The sequence below is a fragment of the Pinus tabuliformis genome, chromosome 1_2, assembly GCF_031772625.1.
Source record: "Pinus tabuliformis cultivar Carrire ecotype Pingquan chromosome 1_2, CPIR1, whole genome shotgun sequence".
Classification (NCBI taxonomy): domain Eukaryota; kingdom Viridiplantae; phylum Streptophyta; class Pinopsida; order Pinales; family Pinaceae; genus Pinus; species Pinus tabuliformis.
The window spans coordinates 846,654,815-846,667,981 of record NC_142298.1 but is presented as its reverse complement, the minus strand read 5'-3'; the positions used below and the strand labels follow the sequence as shown (position 1 = coordinate 846,667,981).

At 41.4% G+C, this 13,167-nt stretch overlaps 1 protein-coding gene and 1 pseudogene across 1 annotated transcript in view; both read right to left on the bottom strand.

Moving 5' to 3' along the window:
- LOC149208593 (large ribosomal subunit protein uL16-like) overlaps window positions 1–13,167 on the bottom strand; it is a 290,479-nt gene that overhangs the window by 90,004 nt on the left and 187,308 nt on the right. The gene's annotated exons all lie outside the window — the stretch shown is intronic.
- Window positions 1–13,167, bottom strand: part of LOC149208594 (putative serine/threonine-protein kinase At1g54610) — a 33,878-nt pseudogene that overhangs the window by 19,327 nt on the left and 1,384 nt on the right.

Below are 13,167 nucleotides of genomic sequence, written 5' to 3'. Positions count from 1 at the left end.
ACGCTGGTCAAATAGTACAGTCTACCTCAATTTCTGTGCCCAAAAATGTGGCCTGACCAAACAGAGATAACACTCACAAAACCACAGTCGAACAAGTCAACGTTGCTGGCCAACACTAGTCAAAAACCGTTCCTGCAACTTCGGTCAACGCTAGAACAAAACTGCCCTTCTTCGCACATGTGGAGAGCTACCTCAGAAATCCGTACCCAATCAATGAAGGAGAGAGAGATATGTGAGTGAGTGAAGTGTCTAAATGAGGAGGAGGGACCTTGTATTTATGTGCAAACATTGAGGATGAATAGATGTGACTGTTGGGCTTTTGAGCCTACATTAGTTCCCTCGCTGACCTTGACAATTTGTCCATAAACAAAATAAATTCATAATTCCATTTGTACATGTCAGAATGAGATGATCTTTAGATCAATCCTACACCTCTCGGAGAGAGGAACCCAATAAAAATATTAGCTGCCTCATATGAGCTGTCCAAGGTGAAATTTGGCCCAAGTTGCCAAATTTAACACTCCCTCTCAACTAGGGAGGACTTAACCTGCCAAACTATCTAACACTCTGTACCATCCCTGTCTTTTCTCTGCTTTGCTCTAATGAACCATGAAGAAAGAAGAAATAATCAAGAATGTATCATACCATTCTCCACAGACCCGAAGTCAGTCTCCAATAATCGGGAGTGTGTCATACCACTCTTAACTGACCCAAATTTAGTTTCCATTGATCCCAGATCAATATCAAACATCCTAGCATAGGGAGTACGATAGTACACGATACGTCCATCAGTAGTACTATGGTCCCTCTCCTCATTTCCCTACTCATTGGCCAGCAGGCAACATCCGCGGAAATAAACAAGCTTTCCTCTAGGACAGAGGAAAAGTTTGCTATGTTCGCAGATATACCTCCAAGAGTGAGGTGGGGTGATTTGGTGTTGTAGCCCCAGAGAGCTACAAAGATGGGCAGGGTCCTTGAGGAGTCCACCTCATGGATCATCGATTAGCTACGAGGGCCCATAGTATTCAGTAGCAGGATGGATCAATGGAAGTTGATGCAATCAGTACTAGAGTGACAGTTGCAGACTAGCAGTAGGCAAATACTAAGGAGTGCAGTGCAGTATTGATAGTAGAGCAAGTGGCTCAATACAGAGTTGGCAGCAACGTGAATTCTTCAATAGCAGTGCAGAGGCTAGTAGTAGCCAGGACTCGGGAGATAGATGCATTATACTGAACACAATTGATACAGTATTTCGGGTGCTGCTTAGTTACAGTTGTTGCAGTTGCAACAACAACAGATGAAAGAGAGTTGCAATTCACATGCAGAGTTAGGAGCAGTATGTCAGTGTCAGCAGCAATACAGGTGCAATGTTAGAGTCACGCAGTAGCTCGTGGGCATCAACAGCGTGACAGAGGACGATACAGAGATAAAGTGTTGTCGGAGGGTGTGCAACACTAGAACCAATGTGGAAAAAGTGGGCAAAAAGTCCCAATTAATCGCCAAAATCCGATTTTTTGGGTTGGCCGACTTTGTGTTGACTATTTCACTGTTGAAGAACTCAAGTTTTAATCGTAAAAGTCGTGTCTTTATCGAGGGTCGACCTACAAAGTTGTTGAGCCCGCCCAGGCCGTGAATAAGTGGTGGAAAAAGGAAAAAAATAGTCATTTCTCACTCTTTTTGCTGCCATTCATCCCTATGGAGAGGGGAGGTGTTTTCCAAGGTTGAAGAGGAGGAGATTTGCTAGTTTTGTGGTGTGGATTTAGAGATTTGTCCACTGCTCAACGTGAGAGATTCAAGGTGTCGATTTGTTGCTGCCAGGTATCTACTTTAATCTCTCTCTTAGTCTTTGTTACACAAATGGCTTGTTAAATCTTTCTATAATTCTATTAGCTTGTTTTTATCTTATTTTTGCTTTAGAAATTTGAATCAAAACATTGTTTAGAATCTAGATTGAATAAAAACTTCAACTTTCAAGAATCAAATGACAAAAATTCAAACCCTTGTTTAGTGAATTTGAGTTTGTTCAAGCAAGTGAGAAGAGGCATTTAAAATTTAAAATCAACAATTACATTTGTGTTTGCTTCTTATGTGATGGGAAATTTTAATTTTTTGAAGTTTTTTTGTGCCCGGGTTCAAATTCAAGTTCAAAGTTTCAAACAAAATGCCAAGGCTTTTGGACCCTATGTAGGAATATGGTGAACCTGATACTATACCCGAATTTGGGGGGGTCAATAGAATGTATTTGATTTGCAAGTTGTGTGGCAAGCATATGTAACGAGGTGTCAACAGATTAAAATTCCAATTGGGGAAAATTCTGGGGTAAAATATAGAACTTTTCCCAAATCCGACTCCAGAAATCATCTGATAGGCCATTAAATCGTTGATGGATAAAGAGGTGGGAAAAAACACTAGGAAAGCACTAAAAAATGAAATTGTAGGGGCCTAAAGTGTGGGGGGAAGTGAGAGTTGTTCTTCAGCATCTCCTTCCACACCATCATGTCATATTTATTTGTTCCTAGAACCACACCTGGTTCACAACCTGGCATCAAATCGACACTTTAAAAAGAAAAGGAAAAGGTAGAAGCTGACAGGCTGGTCAGTAAGTGTCTTCTACGAAGTGATGTTCCTTTCAACATTGCCAAGAAAAACCCATTCTACCAAACTATGTTTGATGTTGTTGTTCTCGTTGGCCCTGGGTACAAAGACTCTACCTTTGCAGAGTTGAGAGGGCCTCTTCTTCAAGATGAAAAAATTGATTGCACTGCTAGATTGGAGGAGTTTAGGGCATCATGGGAACACACTGGATGCACAGTCATGTCAAATGGTTGGACTAACTAGAAGGGTAGGACCCTTCTTAACTTCTTGGTTAGTTGTCCCAAGGGAAAATGTTTATGAAATCTGTTGATGCATTTGCACACATTAAAGATGCACATTTATTATGTGAGTTGTCGAACATCTTCATTTAGGAAGTAGGCCCAAAAAATATTGTCCAAGTCATAACAAACAACGCTGCAAATTATATTGCAGCTGGCAGGTTGCTTATGGAGAGGTATCCTAACTTGTTTTGGACAACTTGTGTTGCTCATTGTATTGACTTCATGTTGGAGGATATACGTAATATTCCTCTTGTGAGGGATATTGTTGAGTCATCCAAGAGCATAACAAAATTTATATATAATCATTCATTTGTGCTTAGCTTGATGAGAAGATTCACCAACAACAAAGAGTTGGTGCATCCTGCCATTACACGATTTGCCACTACTTTCATCTCTCTTCAATCCCTGTTGAATTCTATGTGGGATGTGAAGAGCATGTTTCTTTCATAGGATTGGTGTGCTTTATCTATTAGCTGCAAACCAAATGGAGAGGGCATATGCAAACTAGTTTCATATGATCAGAGCAGGAGTAGAGGTGTGTGCCATTTCAGAACCTTTGGCAAGGGTTCTTCATTTGGTTGATGGATACAAGCCCGCAATGAGCTACTCGTATGAGGCCATTGATAGGGCCAAAGAAGCAATTCATGCTTATTATGAAGATAAGGGAGGCAAGGGGTTAGAGAAATAATAGGCCATATGGAGAGTGATTGATGAGCGATGGAATAATAACCTCCATTGCCCCATTCATGCTGCAGGTGTCTACCTCAACCCCACATTTTCTTACTCCCGTGGTTTCAGATTTCATGCCGAGGTGATGGATGGATTCTTCACTTGTGTTGAGAGGATGGTGTCATCTGAGCAAGAACGTGAAGATATTTCTAAAGAAATGGAGATATATAGGATGGCAGGTATCACATTTGGTTTTACCATGGCTATTAAGAATAGGAAAACCAAAATGCAAGGTAAGCTTCAATTTGTTTCAACCTTCAACTTTCAAATTTCATAATTCATTGCCTCTTCATAATTTGCTTCAAGTTTAGAATTTCAATGTTTTAACTTTTTCTTTTTTATGTTTCTCATTTTTCTTTTAACTTGTAGATGCTTGGGGGACAAGCTATGGTGGCAGAGTACCCAATCTCCAAAAGCTTTCCATTCGACTGCTCAGCGAAACATGCAGTTCCTTTGGGTGTGAGCACAACAGCAGTGTATTTGACAAAATACACAGCAAAAAGCGCAACCGGTAAAAAACTTTAAAATTAAATATTGAATTCAATTGATTATTTTTAATATTTAAATTTTCTATGTACTAATTTACAATCTATGACCCTAATACAGATTGGAGTCCCAACGCCTCAATGACATTGTCTACGTCTACAACAATCTTCGATTGTGGGTGAGACAACTTCAGAAAACTCCTGATGTGGAAGCCATCTCATTGGACAATAGTGATACCACCGATGCATGGAGGGTCGAGACTAAGAGGCCGACCATGGACTCGATCCCTGATTGGTTAGATGTGGATCCAGAGGCACTAGCGACAAAGGAGGTAGCAGTTGCAGGGGAGGGAGAGTCAGAGGTCGAGGAGGAGGTAGCAGTTCCAGGGGAAGGGAGAGCAAGAGGAGGAGCAGGAGGAGGAGGAGGAGGTGACACCATCTAGTATGGGCAACAATAGAGGACAGAGGCCACCTCTTTTATTGGCTTCTAGAGGACGACTGAGTCCATTTGTATCCCCAGGGGCAGGGCCTTCTTCCTCTAGAGGAAAAGGCAAAGCCATTCCCTATTCCAGAAAAAGGGGCAGAGGATCTCAGTGACTGATTACTTTATGACATGTACATGACTCATGCTATACGTTTATTATATTTTTTGTTGATATTTTGACTCTTGAGAGTTGAGACTGAGACAGGACTCAAGATTCAGGACTTGATTCACTATTTTGATATGTGATGTAGCACTAGACTTCATATAAATATTATATATTAGTTTTCTTTATATGTTTATGTGGAAATGCATTTATTTGATGTTGTGGACACTTTAGATGCTAATTTTTTTTTCTTTAAATGAACATTTTTGTATTTTTTTAATTTTTCCAACTTTTTCAAAAACCTTCGTACTTTAATGAGTTTTTCAATTTCTGGACCCTTGTCAATTTAATCTCGACTTCGACTTTTTCCACATTGACTAGAACACAGTGCTCGCTAATAGGGGGTGTTATTTTCTGTGGCATCAGATGTGTTCTAGTCACGAAACTTGGTGGAGAGGCTAGAATACATGAGATCTCCATAATCCAAAAGTCATTTCCGGAAATTCCACCTACAGATGACTCAATTAGATTATTAGCCTATTTTTTAATGTTTCCTAAGTCTAAACTTAGGAAAACTGGTTAATTAATCAGAATTAATTAAGTCAAGGTGAGAATTCTCAAGAAACTCACACGGATTGACAGAAGATTAATTTGGGCCCTTGATTAAGAACTAATCTTGGTCGTTGGTGCCCCAACAGAGGATTATAAGAAGAAGTCAATGCGCACTTGGAGAGGGCACTTGGAGAAGGCACTTGAGCAGTTCGATTTCCTTGGCAGATCAATATCCAGAGAGCAGTAGCAGTTATAGTGAGGGGTAGGGACAGTGATCTGAAGGAATTTTTCCAAATTTGGAGAGGCTACAGCAACTAACAAAAGTGATCCACGCAAAAGTAGCGCAAGGACTGTGCAGTAGCTAAAGTAGAGCAGTTCAATTTAACTCTGGAGGGAGTCGATTCAACTTCCATAGGTCGGGAAAGTCTTCCAGAGGGCAGGAGAGTCACTTCAAGTAACAGAGATCAGCAAGACGACTTGTTTAGAGGCTGATCTAAGCTACACATGTGAGAGGCAGTGCAAACACTGCGCAAAGGGCCTACAAAAGGGTTTGGATGGCTAGTTTTTCTGGAGGAGCCAATGTCAGGATTGCTTGTGGAGTGTGAGAATTTCTTCTCTCTAATTATTTTTCTCAAATACTTGTTTGGATTGCCAGTTGGGCATCCATAGATTGCACTTACATTTCATTGTTGCATAATAATACAAAACCCTCAGCTACTACACTAGTTTTCCCAAGTTGGGTTTTTTCGAGGACTATTGTCCAAAATAACTTTGTAAATTTTGAGTGTGTGCTAGATTTTCTTAGTTTCCAGCGCTATTTTCTTTTGTAGTTTTATTTGTGAAGTTTGCAATAGTGATTAATTCATTGTTGCCGTAAGAAATAAACTACATAAATAAATTATAGTTAGAATAAGTAATTCCAGTCACTGCAATAACAATTCGCAGTGAAATTTTCTCAGCTGCAGAATAATTTCGTAGCGCGAAATTTTCACAAAAAGAAAAAAATGGAAAAGACTAATTCCCATGGCCATGAATGATTCATAGGTGGGAGATTATTATTGCATGCTAAAAAATCAAACATGCTAATCTCATTGTCCAAGCAAGCTATATACCTCCACTGATAATATTTTTGGGCTAGCTCAAGTTGAGGGAAAGGCAACACCAACTTAGCCTAGAAAATTTACAAGAAAGTCACATGTCATCCACAATGTAAAGGAGACTTATGACAATAAGCAAAGTATGCCAAATGTAAACAAAACCATCGAAGATAAAGGGTTGTCCCCAAAAGGATGAAATCTTTTAGGATCAAGAGGTCCAATATCCCTCCCGAAGGCATGGTAGAAGCCTAAAAACATGGTGAGGTTTCCCTCTTAGAAATAACCTCCCTCAGGCAAGCCAATGTCTAGCCTAAAAAACATGGTGAGGTTTCCCCCCTACAAATAACTTCCCTCAGGCAAGCCAATGTCTAGCCTCAAAATCAAGGTGTCAATCCACCTAGGTGCACCTCTATGAGCTTCCTGAGTCCCCAAAGGTGAGTGGCACTGATGCGCTTTCTCCTCAACGATGAAACCAACTTGAGTTTACTAATGCTCATACTATGCCTCTAGCTCATGTACCTATACCAAGACAAATATCTTATACTTGCGAAATTGGTGTTCAATCAAATCTCACAACAATAGCCACTTTAAAACTTAACTTAAATTATAGTTTACTTCAATTAACTTAAGTTCAGCAATAATCACATTCATTCATAAACAACACAAATCATGTACATAAATAACACTTTAATAAATGAGAGGGGGAACTCCCAAAACAATTTCCCAACTTCTCTTTGACTAAAACTTCAATATACAAAACCACGGTTTATAATGGACTTTGGTTCGGCTAGGAGGAACTCCAAACAATTTGCTACCAGAACCCTTCACAGATACAAATATACAATAACAGAGATACAACCCTTTAACTAGTAACCCACAAACAAACCTAAAAAATAACCATGTTGAGGCCCTTCGACCCACAAACAACCTCAATACAAAAATACCCCACGGTGTACCACCCTCGACAATACTTCGTTCCACAAGCTTTTCCAACTTCCTTCCACAACTTGCTTTAGAGAGTGAGCTCCTTCGTGAGACCCAACTCTATTCTTCCTTCATTGTCTCCTCCTTTTATTGCGATGACAGGTTGTTGATCTTCGGTTGATTGGAATTCTAACTCCTCTCCTATCATCTTATATATATGAGTCACCCTCCATGAACAGTCGTGTCTCTTCCAAGGGACATGTCGGTTGGGCATCCGAGTCGACCTTCCTTCATTTGATCCGACCATAAACTCCAAATTATGTTGTATACAAACTTTCCTTTACTTCACCATCAATCGTGTCCCTTCGCATCTCATCCTCATTTGTGTACCTTCACAACTCAGGCGAGCACGTCTCAGCTTAGTATGCCTTACATTCGGTTCGTCTCGTCTCAGCTGGGCGCACCTTGTCTTTGATCGGGTGCTCCTCGTCTAGCAAACCTTTTCGTGCAAACTGTCAACATTGTTCCAATAAATCCACCAAACTCATCTCAGGCGCATTCTTCGTGCACTCGTCTCACCAAAGTCTTTCCATCAAACTCGTCTCAAGCACGCACTTCGTGCCAACCAAGTTGTTCCATCGAACTCGATTTGGCCTAACTCAGGTATGCCCATGTGCCTAGCCAAAGGGCTTGACAACCTCCCCCACATCAAAAATGGTTTTCGTCCTTGACACTACACCCATCGGTAAACTTCTTAACCAAATCTTGAAGACTTTCCTCATCTTGAACAACCTTCGCATCAACTGTCTTCATCAATACAAAATAATCTCGTCTCTAACATATATCCCATGTCTATGCATGTACCGCAACATGTAAGAATGGCATGTGTTGGATCCCCTCGTGCAATCGACTAGTAAGTAGCTAATCTAACCATAGCATCAACTCCACAAGAACACATGCACCAAAAATGTGCAAAAATTGTCACCTCTTTCCATGTCACACAATCTTTCCTCTGATTATGCTCATCATGAGGCACCATTCAATAGCATCTAAACCTGCCATGGATCTCACCATCTCGTGTGAAAATTCCTAGATCTAACAATCTTTGGAATCCTACTGCAACCAGCTAAATCCACTTCACCTAGATCGTAAATTACATTACAAACTTATTTCAGATTTCTTCCGAAAATATTGAAGTAAATTACTAAAGCAACCTACACCATATTAAATATGATTCTGAAACATAAAAATTGAGCAAGGAAATGCAAACACATAGGACACTGTTATTTTCGACAAATGTCCCCGAAAAAACCCAATGCGAGAAAACCGGTACAACAATGCTGAGGATTTCATTATTATGCAGGAGATATTTTGAGTATAATTCTAGGATGCTCAACAAGCAAATCCAATACAAAGAGAATACTGGACAAAAGAATGGTGAAATGAACTCACTCTGTCACTGGGAGAATCAATGACTAATCTTGTTGAATTGGAGGCTCTATGTCACCCTCTGCGCAGAACTTCGTCACTCCCGACATTTTCTGCGTCACCCCTGTTGGGTATTATGCTACCCCTCTTCCAGATCCTCTGTTGGTTGAGAAAATCGATCTTCTGCATCCTGGACTCACATCCTAGCTCCTAGCAACTGAAACTCGACTTCCCTTAGCAGAAAACTCGACTTCCCCTCAAGGACTACGCTGCCTCTGTGTCAACACTGCGTGGGCCAGCGTCAACCTTTCTCTAGAAGTCTTTTTATCCTCCCTCTGCCTTGTACTATCTGGAAATTCCTTCCTCCGGATTCTCACTGGCCCTCTGTTGCAAGAATTCTCTTCAATCGATTTTTCCTCTTGAGAACTCCTCACTTCAGAAAATCAATTTCTTGATCTCTCTTGGTGTGTTTTCCAAATGATGCTCAAGCCCCTTCTTATATCTTCCTGTTGGAGAACCAACGACCTAAATTAACTCCTAATCGAAGGCTCAAATCGTTTTGACTTGATCTCTGTCTTTATCTAGAAGATTCACCCACAATTAGATTAATACCCATTAATATTTTAATTTTCCTAAGTTTAGACTTAGGAACCCCATTAAAATATTAATTATTTTCATAAAATCGTCTCTAGGTAGAATTTCCCAAAACAGTTTATGGGTTCTTTGGAATGCATTTTGCCCAAGCCTCCCTGCAAAATTTGAGGCATAGAGCACATCCGATGCTACCCCAAATCAACACTCCATCTTAGTGAGGAATGTGCTTTAGCAATATACTGCTACTGCATACTACTCTGACTCTGAAGCATCGTGCTCTACACAGTTGATGTTCGACATGTTGTCCACCAACTACTGCACTGATGCTGCAACTGTACTGCTACCTTTGACACAACCACTGCCAGTGCTACATATGTACTACAACTCCCTCCCGAATGTTGCATCTGCTATGCTGCTAGCTTTGCCACTGCTAACACTACATCCGTACTGCAACTCAGTTGCTGAGAGAAGCAAATGAAAACACCCAAAAACTGGACAAGTATCTAGTGGATACACCTTGCTGTTGAAAGCCTGACTACTACTAGTCCCACGCTATTTTTTGAAGCCACTACGCTGTTGAAGCTCTGCACTGGGCCTCCACGCATTGTTGCCTCTTTGCTCTTCACTGCTCAAGTTTTGGCATTGCTAACTGTTGCATCTGTCGCTCCAACACTCCATGGCACCAACTGAAAACTCCTCTATCTCGCAACTACTGATCAAGGGCTCTCGTAGCAATTTGATGATCCAAGAGGTGGGCTCCTCAAGGATCCTGCCCATCTGTAGCTCTATCAAACTACAGTTCTATATCAGCTCACCTCCCTCCTGGAGGTATCTTGGCTGACATGGCAAACTCCTCCTCTTGTTCGATCTTTGTGGCTATAACCTTAGGATTGTGCTTCTCATCCTTGTCCTTTTTCTTCAAAGGACACTGGGATGCATAGTGGCCCATCTCGCCACATCTGAGACACTTCACCTTGGAGATGTCCTTCTTTCATCTCTGTTGCCCCTACTGCCCCTTCGATGCAAGGGTTGCATTATCCTCCTCCTCAACTTTGGGCTTCGAACCATTGTTGTTGCTGCTTTCGTCAAGTTTGACCTTCACTAGGTCTCTCCTCAACTCTCTTGTTTTAAACATGCCCACATCTCATCCCAATTTGGCAATGTTGCTCTGCCCAGGATACTCTAGACAAAGACTTGGGATTCATCCAAGATAGAATTTAGAGTCAGTCTCACTAACTCTGAATCCTGAGGTGTATGCCCCGCAGCCGACAACTCATCACAGGTCTCTTTCAGCTTCGTGAGGAATGGATCCACACGTTCTCCCTTTTACATCTAAGTAGATCTCAGCTTCTATTCCAAATACACCTTTTGCTGCTCAGAAGATCCTTGATACAACGTGGCCAAGGCATCCCACATTTCCTTCGCAGTTCCTATATTAGCAACGTGACACACCACATGATCCTTGACTCCATCCAAGATCTTCCTCTTGGCCTTTGCCATCTCAGCCTTGTACTTCTTCAGCGGATCTGCATCTGTAGGTTCAACTACCACACTATCAACATACGTCTTAAGTTGCAACAACAACAGATGAAAGGGAGTTGCAGTGCAGATGCAGAGTTCAATATACAAAACTAAGATTTATAATGGACTTCAGTTCAGTTGGGAGGAACTCCAAACAATTTGCTGCCAAAACCCTTCACAGATACAAATATACAATAATTGAGATACAAACCTTCAACTAGTAACCCACAACCAAACCTAATAAATAACCATGTTGAGGCCCTTCGACCCACACACAACCTCAATACACAAATACCCCATGGTGTACCACCATCGACAATACTTCGTTCCACAAGATTTCCCAACTTCCTTCCACAGCTTGCTTTAGAGAGAGCTTGTTCGTGAGACCCAGCTTTGTTCTTCCTTCGTTGTCTCCTCCTTTCATTGCGACGACAGGTTCTTGATCTTCAGTTGATTGGAGTTCTAACTCCTCTCATATCATCTTATATATATGAGTCACCCTCCATGACCAGTTGTGTCTCTTCCAAGGGACGTGTCGGTTGGGCATTCGAGTCAACCTTCTTTTGTTCGATCTGACCATAAACTCCAAATTATATTGCATCATCTGCGTATACAAACTTTCCTTTACTTCACCATCAATCGTGTCCCTTCGCATCTCATCCTCGTCTGTGTACCTTCACAACTTGGGCGAGCGTGTCTCAACTTGGCATGCCTTACCTTCGATCCGTCTCGTCTCAGCTGGGCGCACCTTGTCTTCGATTGGGTGCACCTTGGCTAGCAAACCTTTTCATGCAGACTGTCAACATTGTTCCAATAAATCCACCAAACTCATCTCAAGTGCATTCTTCATGCGCTCGTCTCACCAAAGTCTTTCCATCGAACTCGTCTCAGGCACGCACTTCGTGCCAACCAAGTTGTTCCACCGAACTCGATTTGGTCTAACTCAGGCATGCTCGTGTGCCTAGCCAAAGGGCTTGAAAACCTCCCCCACATCAAAAATGGTTTTCGTCCTTGACACTACACCCATCGGTAAACTTCTTAACCAAATCTTGAAGACTTTCCTCATCATGAACAACCTTTGTATCAACTGTATTCATCAATACAAAAGAATCTCGTCTCTAACATATATCCCATGTTTATGCATGTATCGCAACATGTAAGAATGATGTGTTGGATCCCCTCGTGCAATCGACTAGTCAGGTAGCTAATCTAACCGTAGCATCAACTCCACAAGAACACATGCACCCAAAAATGTGCAAACATTTTCACCTCTTTCCATGTCACACAATCTTTCCTCTGATTATGCTCATCGTGAGGCACCATTCAATATCATCTAAACCTCCCAGGGGTCTCACCATCTCGTGTGGAAATTCCTAGATCTAAAAATCTTTGGAATCCTACTGCAACCAACTGAATCCACTTCACCTAGATCGTAAATTACATTACAAACTTATTTCAGATTTCTTCTTGAAATATTGAAGTAAATTACTGAAGCAGCCTACAACAAATTAAATATGATTCTGAAACATAGAAACTGAGCAAGGAAATGCAAACACATAGGACACTATTATTTTTGGACAAATGTCCCCAAAAAAACCCAATGCGGGAAAACCTATACAGCAGCGCTGAGGGTTTTATTATTATGCAGGAGAAATTCTAAGTACAATTCTAGGGTGCTCAACTAGCAATCCAATACAGAGAGAATACTGGACAAAAGAATGGTGAAATGATCTCACCCTGTCACTGGGAGAATCAGTGACTAATCTTGCTGAACTGGAGGCTCTGTTTCACCCTATGCGTGGCCTCTGCGCAAAATTGCATCACTCCCGGTAGTTTCTGCGTCACCCCTGTCGGGTATTACGCTGCCCCTCTTTCGGATCCTCTGTTCGCTGAGAAAATCGATCTTCTGCCCCCCGAACTCACACCCTGGCTCCCGGTAACTGAAACTTGACTTCCCTTAGCAGAAAACTCGACTTCCCCTCAAGGATTGTGCTGCCTTTGCGTCAGCACTGCGTGGGCCAGCATCATCCTTTCTCTGGACGTCTTTCTGTCCTCCCTCTGCCTTGTACTCTTTGGAAATTCCTTCTTCTGAATTCTCATTGCCCCTCCGCTGCAAGAAATCTCCGTAATCGATTTTTCCTCCTGAGAACTTCTCACTTCAGAAAATCAATTTCGTGATCTCTCTTGGTGTGTTTTCTAAATGACCCTCAAGCCCCTTCTTATATCTTCATGTTGAAGAATCAATGACCTCAATTAACTCCTAATCGAAGGCTCAAACCGTTTTGACTTGATATCTGTCTTTATCTAGAAGATTCACCCACAATTAGATTAATACCCATCAATATTTTAATTTTCATAAGTTTAGACTTAGGAA